Here is a 13,169-nt window from a genome sequence, read left to right as displayed (position 1 = left end):
CTCTTTGAACCAGAAATCTTAGGAACTCGAAGTAAAACTTTCGTTAGATGGAAGGAATGAAAAGCAATTAGATTGAATATGTAATTTTTGTCAATTTTGGGCTTTACAGTTTGTGTTTTAGCATGGCTGTTTTTGTACTTTTCAACGACGAAAACAAGATTACGTTTCTGCAACAAAACTAACTCCAAAGCTGAAAGAATACATGGCAATAAGCTATAAATGGGATTTTAATAAAATAACTGCTTGATCAAAATCTCACTTATATTATGTCCCATTTAAACGCCCACTTTAGCTTTTCACTTGTTATTCAGCACGCTAAGTTGACGGTAATAGGAAAGAAATAAAATAAACACACTTCGCATACAAGTAAGTACATATACTTACTGACACCAGTAATTACGTTATTTTCTTCCTTTACGTTCATACGGGGTTCATAGATTTGGAATGAATAACGACGAAACTTGATGAAGTATCGAAACACACTTTATTGAGCCAATATTAATCAGGACAGCTCCAAAGTCAGTTTTACAATCGTCGAACTGTTATAAACACGCTGTCACGTTCAGCGACACAGCCTTCACTCTGTCAGGCAATAACGGTGGGGACAGCTTCACTGCAAAGCACCCGAGTACAGCTCCCAACTCTGCTTGGTCGTTCTCGGAACTCCACGTACTCTCGAGACTCTCTACGCGACGCACTCGACGATGTACAAGAGTATACCTCTTGACTCAGCACAGTCTAAGACAAAACACGACGATGCACTAATTCGCGATACACTAAAAGACTCTCTCGATGCACTCGACGTCCATCTGGGCGCTAGACTTCGAGACACTCGCTCAATGACTGACTATCAGCTCGCTGGATGAGGCACACACTAACTGACAGCGGACCAGCAGGGTTTATATAGCTTGTGTTCGAGAATATTCTGGGCTAAACCGGTAAGAATTCGTTCCAGAAGGTTCTCCATCCGTCCATAGTAGTATATCGTCAATTTTTTCGCCAAATGGGCGATTTATCGCCAAATGTGGCAACCCCGCCTTCCTTGCCACTTTATGGCAACCCTAAAAGTGTTTTATGGGGAAGCCATCTCGCCACGCCTGTACATTTCGTAACAATATATTTAACAAAGAATTAGTATCTTTGATGCCATCTCTTGAATCAAAATACTTACACGAAATGAACATAACAGTACCTCTAATCATACTTGATCAGCAGGTTCCTGTTCCAAAATTCCTTGATCCCTATCCAGGGTTTAGTGAATTGTCACATATTTCCATTTGATTCCTTCATCATTTTTACCAAGTTTTGAAATCCTTCTAAATAAATTAACATAAAAACGCAAACGATATATAAATACGACAAGGACTTCATTCAACTTATTTGGGATTGTGGGACATTGAATGGAAACTTAGTATCGTCTGTTTGACACGTAAAAAGGGATATATGCTTCATCGCAGTAATTATAGAGGAATTAGTTTTCTTTGCATATCCTATGAAATTTTATCAACTGTTCCTTTTTAACAGATTTTACCTTACGTTGATAACGCGATTGGCCGCTATGAATGCGGATTTAGAAGAGGAATATCAACTAATGAGCAGATTTTTTTTTAAAAATGCAGAGAATTTGGAACGATATACACAAACTTTTTATTGATTTCAAAACCGCGTATGATTTCATTAATAAGGAATTACGTGCAGAGATCATGCATGAAATAAACATTTCCGATAAACGTCAAAGTCATTTCTGGCTTTAACTTTTAAAGAAACCAAGGTTAAAATTAGTTTACAAGTATTTTTACAGAACAATTTGAGGTTCAAGAATGGACTGAGACAGGGGTATGCGTTGCCATGCCTCTTGTTTAATATTACATTCGAAAAAGTTATTAGATATTCAAGGATCGATACTAGAGAAAATAGTTTTAATAAGACTATTCAATTATTGGTTTATGCGGATGATATTTGCATTGTTGTCTGTACTGTTACCGCTCTTAAACGGACATTAAACGGCATTGAAAGAAAATGCAAAAAAGATTTAACCTTTCTATTAATCAAAACATGTAATACAAAAAATAATAAAGTTAATTCTTATTTAGGTCAACAAACAAAATTTTGGAAATTGCAAAATTTTTTAATTTGTAAATTATAAAATACAAATTTTTTTAAATTAAAAATTTAAACAATTTTGTAGTGTCATCCCCTACAAGTAAAAAAAAAATATTTGAGCTTGAGTGGATGGATAAAAAGCATTTTATTAGCGATTGAAAATATGAACAAGGTAGAGTGTGAGCTAATAGTAGGATTTTAATAAAACTAAATATATGCCTCGTCTAAAATCGGATTTACCCCTTAATCGTTTATAAATTAGTAGCTATGGATTTGGAAACGTCTACAGTTTCACCTTTTGGGTGCGAGATGAATTGTAAAATTCAGATAACTTCTGAAACACTTACAAGAGTCTCTGCTGCAAGTAGTTGCCTTCATGCTCTGAAGAGCTATTAAAAATCCTGCCTTCTACAATTAAGAACTAAATTACTTCTTTGGGGATTTTTGAGAGAAGAATTTTGAGTTGCATACTTGGTGAGCTCACTGTGAATGGATCGTGCAGAAGAACTGACGGAGAGTTATTCAAGATATATAGTAGGGGGACCGGAAAGTAATGTCGTTTTTGCGCATGTCGACAACAACATGCTAAGAGCAAAAGTGGAAGCAAATCCATGTCAAACACTCTTAACCAACCTTGGTCGACCATCCCAGAACATTTAAAGCAGAATGGAAAAATAAGCAAAGCAGGTGTTTGAGTCCCCCATAATCTGTCCGAAGAGAACAAAGCCAAGCGATCCATCACATGCAACGTATGGCTTCAACGGCATCATAGAGAACCGTTTATTGATCATTTGATTACTGGAGACGAAAATTGGGTCCTATATGATAATCCAAAACGCAAAAAGCAGTTTTATTAGGGGTTACAAATGGTTTACATCCCCAAAAGGCGCATCTGTGTGTTTGGTGGAGTATTCGAGGATTTGTTCATTTTTAATTGCTGAAACCTGGACAAACTGTTAATGCAGATCGTTTTTGTCAACAATTGGACAGAATGAACCAATCTTTAATCGAAAAATATCTGGCGACTGTCAATAGAAAAGGCATCATTCTGCAACACGACAATGCAAGACCGCACTGTGCAAGACGGACCCTGGAAAAAATGAATGAATTGGGATGGGAGGTGCTGCATCATCCACCATACTCACCCGATATCGTACACTCGGATTTCCATTTACCCGATCCCTACAACATTTTCTTAGTGCCAAAAAATATGAAAATTTGAATGATGTCCAAAATGCCATCTTGAGATATTTTATTCAAAAACTAGTTGATTTATATCGGTCCGGGGATTGAAAATCTGCACACTAGATGGCAAAAGGTTTTTGATAACGAGGGCGATTACATTATTGATTAAAAATAAAAATTCGTGTAAGTTTAATGTAGGAAAGCGACATTACTTTCTGGTCCCCTTATTAGATAACCTGTTGTAGTAAAAGTCTTAAAATTAGAAAGACTTAAATGGGCTGGTCATTTGGCCAGAATGCATGAGGATTGGGTGTTGTGAGGAAATGTTTGTTTCAAAGCCAGGTGTCTGGATGAATGGGTATGCTTTGCCAAATGCATGGATGGGTACACCGGTGAGATGGATCGATCGTTTTGAAAATGACCTAAACATTCAAACTGGAAAACAGTGGCCAAAAGCAGAGATGCTTGGAAAAGATTTCTGGGGAAGGCCAGGACAACCCTGGCTGTCCTGCCAATGAAGAAAAAGAAGATATAAATCTGAAGTTTGGAAAAATTTACTAACTAAAAACGGAAAAATTGTGCAGAGCTATACTTAATGTGCATGCCGAGCCTTTCTTAAATGCTGCTGAGTCGGATGCTAGTAGCTTGATATTAAGACAGAAAATGATAACGGGGATGCGGAATCATCTAATTTGCGAAACCATTGAATGCTGTAATATTGTAAATTACAATTATTAATATATCATCTTTAGTTTAATTGTGTGTAACCAGGATATTGTACTAAACATAAGAGTCGTTTTCACCCTGGTTTTATTACATACACTCTGAATCTGATATAATGTTAAGTGTAATTGAATAGGGTCACAAGACTTACTTTGTTATTTCTACATACTACCTAAAATTCGTTTTAATTATTTAATGGCAATACAATTAAATTATTAAAATATCAGATGTAATTGAATAGACTAAAAATAGCTTATTCCCGTTAATACAAATTAAAAGTATCAAATAAAATCAGTTTATGCAGCAAATACGCTTAGCTTTCCATTTAAATGATTATAACAAATTACAGTGTCTCACAAAAATGATGGGACACTTGTGCTTTACAAAAGGAAACTGTAATAAAATTAATTAAAAAAAGATGTAAAATTTTTTGTGGGTGCGTTTCATACTTAAATTTAGTAACAATTATTACATAACATACATTTTCTCAAAATATTAAAATATTAATTTAATAAAATTGCAATTGTTTAGAACGGAGCACAAAATGGCTCACATAAGTGATCGGACACCATTAGATACTACTACGTACTACAATAAAAATATTTGGGGGGGGGTTTATTTTTACTCAAGAGCAATTGGCAATAATTTATAAAATCGTCTGCAGTATTTGTCTTCAGTTTGTTTTGGAATTTTTGTGTCTGTGCAGTTATGAATGCTAAACGAAAAGAAACTTTGCCTGAAATTCGAAAATTATTTATTAATTTGCATATTGAACGTGGAAAATCTATTAGAGAAACTGCTGAAACAGTTAACTTGAGTCATTCAACAGTTTTCAATATCATTAAACGATATAAAAAGAATCATATGGTTCAGGATAAAAGAAGACCTGGCCGACCATCAAAGCTATTCAATGGAATAAAGCGAATTGTTGTTCGAAATATTTAAGAAAATCCAAGAATGAGTGTTCCTAAAGTTGCTGCTGATTTACAAGCATTATATGGAGTAATTGCTAATCCTGAGACTATTAGAAGAGTAATTCGATCTGCTGGATATCACGATAGAGCAGCCAGGAAAAAATTCTTCCTAAGTGAAAAGAATAGAAAACTCAGACTGGCTTTCGCAAAATCCAACATAAATAAGAATTCTGATTACTGGAATGAAGTTATATTTGCTGATGAGAGTAAATTTAATATATTTGGTTCTGACGGTAGAATCTTGGTGTGGAGAAAACCCAGGGAAGAATTTCGCAAACAGAACTTGGTGCCAACAGTAAAACATGGTGGAGGAGGAGTTATGGTATGGGGGTGTATGTTGTCCGCTGGAATTGGTAATCTTGTTTTTATTGATAGTATAATGGATCAGTACAAGTATATTGACATTTTAAATCAAAATTTGAAATCTTCAGCACGAAAACTGAACCTTCATAACGATTTTAAATTCTACCAGTACAATGACCCCAAGCACACTGCTTTGAACGTGAGACTCAGACTGCTGTATAACTGTCCTGAAATAATAAAAATACCACCACAATCTCCAGACCTAAATCCCGTACAGAATACTTGGCAAGAATTGGAATCAAAAATTCGCAAACACACCATTTCTTCAAAACAACAATTAAAATCGGTGCTTTAAGAAGGAACGTGGTAAAATCACTCCAGAAATCACAAAAAAATTAGTCGAATCCATCCCAAGAAGATTAACTCATGTTTTAAAAGTAAAAGGAAATCCAACAAAATATTAAAACTTTTTAAAAAGTAAAATTTTTGGATAAATATTTGATGGAAAAGTAACTGTCCCATCACTTATGTGAGCCATTTTTTGCTCCGTTCTAAACAATTGTATTTTTATTAAATTAATATTTTAATATTTTGAGAAAATGTATGTTATGTAATAATTGTTACTAAATTTAAGTATGAAACACACCCACAAAAAATTTTTACATGTTTTTTTAATTTATTTTACTACAGTTTCCTTTTGTAAAGTACAAGTGTCCCATCACTTTTGTGAGACACTGTATATTAATGTTAAACAGGAAAAGAAGTTACCTTTTTCTCAAGGTTCGTTCTGAGATCATTATGCAAGCCTTTCGTAAGACGTGTGGGAAGAAGCTTTCATCAGAAAAACAGTATTCAACAATCCCAAGCTTTACAACATCACCGTACCATTTCATTTCCTCAAATGTATATTAAAAATTATTAAAAATTATCACAGATCATGCATTAAGATAATAACAATTTTTTGTAGGTTTACGAATTATACATTCAAAGAATTTCGAAAGTCTCCTTCTTTATTGACAAACTGAATAACCAAAATATTAATTTTATTGAACAAAAGAAATTAAATTACATTTTTATTGGTGTATTTTACGAAACATCTTTGAAAAATGTTGTTTATTGTGTACAGTAAATGATATATTAAATATTATCAGTGAAACCTCAGTTAATATTTGCTTATTTTCATGGGTGTTGTAACTTAACTTTAACTACTGTAAATTCAATAAATCGATGTGATGATGAAACTAAAAGACATGTAGCGTTAGATTAATTTAAACCTTCATAAATACATCTAAATGAGGAAAATATGTTAAACCTTTTTTTCGAATTGATGAGAGAAGGTGACAGAAATGCAAGCAAAGTACAACAAACTTAAATTTGAATAAATTCGAAATATAGGAAGTTTTCGAAACGTACCACAACGTCGCAAAGAATCAAAATATGAATAGATATAATTATAAAATATTTTGAAATAGGACCAACAAAACTCTATAGAGAAAGAAAGACATACTGTTATAACAGAATCTTACTCAGAATATGAAATTAAAACTACACTTTCAAGATCCGTATACCCACAAAATCTGAAAACAAATTATTAGAAACCTACATGGAGATCAGCTAGTTAAAACATCTTTCAGAAGAAATAAATATAATTTTCAGTTTCTGTCTCGAGAAATAGATTCAAATTATTTTATGAGTAAAAATACGATTTAAGACAGAACCTAAAAAATGCATTTTAATCGCAAAGTAGAAATGCTTATTTACGTTTTTTGTGTAAGCACATCAAAACCGGGTCATCGTCTTCCGAAACATCGACTAACATTCGAGTGTGACTGCGGTGTGTGGAAAATCTTTGTACTGATGACTGGTTTTATATGAATGATGAGTGGAAAAGTTATGTATCGACTACTAAAAAGGTAATTAGAAAACATCTTTTCCTGCATGACTCATTCGTTTTTCCACTGCAATCCTTGCAGCTAACGACTGGTAACTTTGCGTCGCCTGTTTGTTACCGTTACCGTATTCTGGAGTTACCGACTGGTAACCCCAGAGACTTCTCTTTATTTCCCCAAGAAACGAGTTACAGCCGAAGTTCGCCTGGTTGTTGACTTTACTGCCGAATGGGTATCATTACAGGAAATCGAGTTATACAGGTGCTAAATATAAAGCGTCGGAGAAACTATATTAAATAATAAATTTCAAAAAATGAAAATTCTGTTGTTTGAAATTTTCAAATTAAGAGCCTATAATTTGACTGTTACTCTGATGCTGTATAGAAAGGAAATCTTGGTTTGACATATCCCGTGTTGATAATGGTTTACAACGTAGATGAAACTAAGGAAGAAATCAGTAACTAAGCTAATCTACAAAACCACATTTTCCCTCAAATAAAAATAATAAAGACTAGTCTAAATATCCCTTTTACCGAGACAATGAATTTGAAACAAAATACTCACAGTTTGCTGTTTATGTGTTCTAATACTTTTGTTCTTATCGGTATTGTGCAGAAAAGAACCACCAATCTAGTCAATAACGAAAGTGGAATGTGACTCAATAACCAAAGTAAAACTACATAATGTGGGAAGAATAAAAGTATAAATACAGCGTTAGGGAGTTTTGACGTTAAAAGATGTACATCCTTGAATTCAAGTTCTTCATGTACACGGGATATTTGAAACTAAAAGCAAATATACTGGTTACCAAAAATGAAGTTGCAAACGCATTATTTTTGGAATAATTAAAAAAATCTTACCTCTGTACTTTAATAGATCCAAATAACATACATTTTGAAAAACGGTAAATTTAATGTAAGCTTATTAAGTGATGGCTAAAAATTCAAGATGATACTACATCGTTTAAGGAACTCTCATTGTTTTAAGAAATTTGTAAATGAACAGTTTCCGAATCTACGAAATTCATCTATAGAGATCTCTTTTTGGAAACAAAAAATCGAAAGACCGACTGATTTCAGTTTAAATCCTCGCAAATGTTTATACGGTACACTGAGGTGGAACGGTGTCAGTAAATTTGAAGATGTCCAGTCTCAGATGTAGGTCGCTTGCTAGTTAGGAGTGATTCGAATGGTGGTACTCAAGTTATTGCCCTTAATCCATTTCGTTGGTACCGGCCAAGTCGGCTCAAAAGGTATGACATCTACAGATGAACAATACGGGGTATTAAGGGGGCTCATACACCTTAAACCCCTTATGATCTTCGAATATGTGACTGATGCAAGAATTGGGATATTGTATTTATTTTAAAAGCAATTACTTCCAACTTTTTACAGCCGACTACATAATATAGCCGCTTTCTTGAATAGTAATAAGAAAGTTTGTGTTGCCACAAATATTTTTGTAATTTAATCCTCTTTGTGACAAAATATTTCGCTGTGTTTCCACCTTGCGCGCATGATATTTTAAAAATGGCTAATGGTACATACTTGAAATTGGATGGAATTCTTTATATAGGCACTATTATCTAACTGAACCAAAAATCCGATGAATATTTTAATATTAAAAAATTTTATGGACAAAAATATTACAGATCTTTTAATAAAAATACATTTTATAACCTCAACTCCAAATAAAATAAAAAATTAATATGAAATTCTTAGAATTTCTGGTTTACAGTATGTTTCAAATGTTATAAAAGCTATATATTAAATATGGAATTAAATCATGCAACGAAATGTTTTAAACTGTGCGTGAAAGGTGGAAACATGACGAAACATTTTGTCACAAAGCGGATTAAATTATAAAAATATTTGTGGCAACAGAAACTTTCTGATTACTATTTAAGAAAGCAGCTATATTATGTAGCCAGCTGTAAAAAGTTGGAAGTAATTGCTTTCAAAATAAATAAGTTACCTCAATTCCTGTAAAAGTCACATATTCGAAGATCTTACGGGTTTTAAGGTGTATGAGTCCCCTTAAATGCATAATGCTAGAGAGTTATTTGATAACTTCGCTACTGTATTTGGAAAAACAATTTCCAGGCTAACTGATTGTAGTCACTAGCAGATCAAGCCCTTTACGTTCGACAACCAGAGCTGTGTGCTCTCTTCAAAAGATCTCAGAATTTAGCCCATCTTTTACGGAGCCAGGCATACCATTCTTAGGAACAAAAGCTTTGGGCCAAGTTCTCTTCGGGGAAGACTTGAAATTCAGTACACAGAATAACTCAAACATTCTCTATATGTAGATAGCCCGAGTCCCGCTATCATCTCTCCAACACAAATAAAATCGATTCCTTTTATGTATATAATAGAATCCTGATGTGCAGAGATGCCATAGCCGAGACCAACACACACGACATGGCTTGGGTACTATAAGGATGTGATTATTGAAGTTTGTTGTAGGTTTTTCCAGAGAAGTGTTAAAGAACATTTTACTGTTATGGAGGACATTTTACTTGCGTGGTGAGGCCACGCATAGCTCATATGCATAGCTTACTATGCGTATGCGTGGCCTAGCTCATATGCATAGCTTACTATGCGTATGCGTGGCCTAGCTCATATGCATAGCTTACTATGCGTATGCGTGGTGAGGACAAGCATAGATCAGATGGTTAAGTATTTTCTGGAGAAAAAGGCACGTTTGTCGTGTAAGGCGGTCTCTAACCTTATGGAAATTAATTTCAGAAATAGGAGACCTCATGGTTTAGTAAAGTTTAGTTTCATTTCCATATCACAAACGTTTATCGCACTGATTTGCACTTACGCTACTATTAGCGGTCTGATAGCAATGGGTATCTTTGTTTCATTACAATAAACAAATTATTTTTTAATACCCCATCTTTTGTGTTACAAGACACTTTCTCCCTCCTTTCCGCATGCCTTCGTGGCCTAATAGGAAGCATACTCGACGCGTTTGAGAAGTCCATTGTTAAGGGCCGGCGAGATTTGAAAATCTACATTCAGATTAACAACTTTGCAGAGATATTAGGTTATTTAGAAGCAGGAGACATGAAAAATGAGGAATGCTCTTGCCGGGACTCAAACCTCGGAACTCTCCAATACGTGCCAAGTGTGCTGACCATCACACCACGAAGACATGCTAAGGAGGCGGGAGAATTACCTTATAACTTCTGTTAGTTCTTTTATATCAGTTATACAGATGTTATTACATTTGTTGGAAATTCATTACCGGAAACAATTTATTCTATAAAATGCATGAGTCTATTTATAATCTAAAATAAATACATCTAAACATTAATATATATCAGTTCCCATAGTGTCGTATTTACTGTATTCACACATTTAAACGCTAAATGAAATTTTACGTATTAAAGCCATGTTAGCACGTCCAAATCAGCCATACAAAAGCAGCAAACTTGAAAAGAAAAATTCCTATAAAGGTTTACTCCCAGAAAGAGCATTGATTTAAAAGAAATACTGAGTTTAAATTTGTGAAAGGAGCTCAAATTAAGTTTCAATTAAACTTTATAATACGAAACCTGTTAAACTTTGATTTAGAGAATTGTAGGACATGCTTTCAAACTTGATTCTGAACAAAGAAATAAAAATTTCTTTCAATCCCTGAATAGAAATCAATATGTGCAGCTATTGCTTTGAATTTTCAAAGCCTGAAGCCTAGTTTTCTCTTTGATGTATTGTAAAAGTGTTTGCATCATTTGATATATAGTCTAGACAAATTCTTGGATTTTTTGATGAGATCAAGACACAGAATTATGTAACATTTTTGCACAATAACTGCTTTAATATCTTGAAATATGAAACATAATTTATTTCAAGAATACTTTACTTTATAAGGAAATAATTCAAATGTTGCTCTTTCTATATTTTCTCGTATGCACTTTTAAAGTTGAAAAAGCTATCAAATTGTATTATTATCAGCGTCTGTGAAGCATATATACTGGAGCATTCACTGCGCCAATTTTTGGGCTTTATATGTGTGCGAGTGTCACCTATTTGGACTATTTCTGAAATGGAATATAATTTTTTTTTCTTATTTCCGATGCCGTTATTGCAATAAGATGATTTGACGAAAGAAAGTTACAACAGATTGACAATGATCCTTTGCGTTAAAGGACACACATAACAATAAATTCCACACATGATTTTATTTCCTGATAATGCACATCGTCACTGTGGGTGTGCTATGCAACTCTCCCCCTCTTATTTCGATATTCGTATATAATCCATTATTTTAATACTCGATTAAATTATGCCAAAAAGCCAAATTATGTAAAATTCTCTTTCAAAATTTAGCTTTCAAAATTTTAGCTCCTGAATATTAAGTGAATTTATATATACTGGTATATAATATTCAACATATATTAATTGAGATATGTTTATTAATATATCTTTTTCTATTAAACCTTTCCCGTTCCTTCTTTCACAATTCGAAATTTTGCTTTATCCAAATAAATTTTCCAGATATTTTCTGATTTGTTTTTAAATTTCTTTGTTACTAATTTTTTATACATTTTTCGAAAAAAAATTAAATATAACTTATAAAATTTTCATTTATTTCATATTTCATTAAATATATGCATAGACATACCTGCAAAAAATACATTTTTTATTCCAAATTTCCAAAGATATCGTGAATTTATATATTGGCGCTTTTAAAATTGCCATATTTGTCATAAATGATATTAAAGCCAAATGTGGTTTACTCACTTTATTCAAATTTTTCCAAAGAATGAACGATTCGCTTTTTTTCCGTTAGTGCACAATGAAAGGGAAAGAAATATAGGTTACTATAAATTAAAATTTCGCCAAATGTATTATTCTTTTCGCAAACTAAGGCTAAATGAAGCCAAACTGAACATTTCTGTGTTTTCACAATAAGCGAAATATTTTCTATGTTTTCTTATAGAACCGTAGGACTGACGGGAGTTCGGCAATTCGATAACAATATCTGATTGATAATATTAGCCGCGATTACCTTATGCAACGTCTACTGTATTTTTAATGAAACAGATCAGGTTTTTAAGGGTACTCATACACCTTAAACCCCTCATGATCTTCGAATATGTGACTATTGCAAGAATAGGGATATTTTATTTATTTTAAAAGCAATTACTTCCAACTTTTTACAGCTGACTACATAATATAGCTGCTTTGGAAACTAGTAACCAGAAAGTTTGTGTTGCCACAAATATTTTTGTAATCTAATCCCCTTTGTGACAAAATATTTTGCCATGCTTCCACCTTGCGCGCATTATATTTTTAAAATGGCTAATGGTACATATTTGAAATTTGATGAAATTCTTCAATACATTTTATAAACTCAACTCAAAATAAAATAAAAATTTAACATGAAATTTTTAGATTTTTAGGTTCACAGTAGTTTCCAGATGTTATAAAAGCTATATATTAAATATGGAATTAAATTATGAAACAGAATGTTTTAAACTGTGCGCGCAAGTTGGAAACATGACGAAAAATGTTGTCACAAAGCGGATTAAATTATAAAATATTTGTGGCAACACAAACTTTCTGGTGACTATTTCAGAAAGCAGCTATATTATGTAGTCAGCTGTAAAAAGTTGGTAGTAATTGCTTTTAAAATAAATAAGTCATCCCAATTCTTGCGACAGTTACCTATTCGAACATTTTATGGGTTTTAGGGTGTATGAGTCCTCTTAATAAAATAAAATGAGATGTAGTTTGATTTAGGGAAGGCGGAACCGGAACAGTATGTTGAATTGTTTTCATCGCATTGCAATATCTAACCGAATTTCATATTGTTTTCTTCTTATTCGGATATTTAATTAAAAATTTACAATCTTTTTTAGATTGGCATAAAAGAATCTTCCACTGAGTTACAACCCATATGAAAATAGAATGTAAAGAAAGAGGGAATTCTGATATGATTAGCCCGTGCTGATCGGCAAGACACGAGTTAATGTGTTTAA

This window comes from Stegodyphus dumicola, chromosome 7 (assembly GCF_044657685.1).
Source record: "Stegodyphus dumicola isolate Sdum_Otavi_A_Nest chromosome 7, ASM4465768v1".
NCBI lineage: Eukaryota > Metazoa > Arthropoda > Arachnida > Araneae > Eresidae > Stegodyphus > Stegodyphus dumicola.
This window is presented reverse-complemented; position numbering follows the sequence as displayed.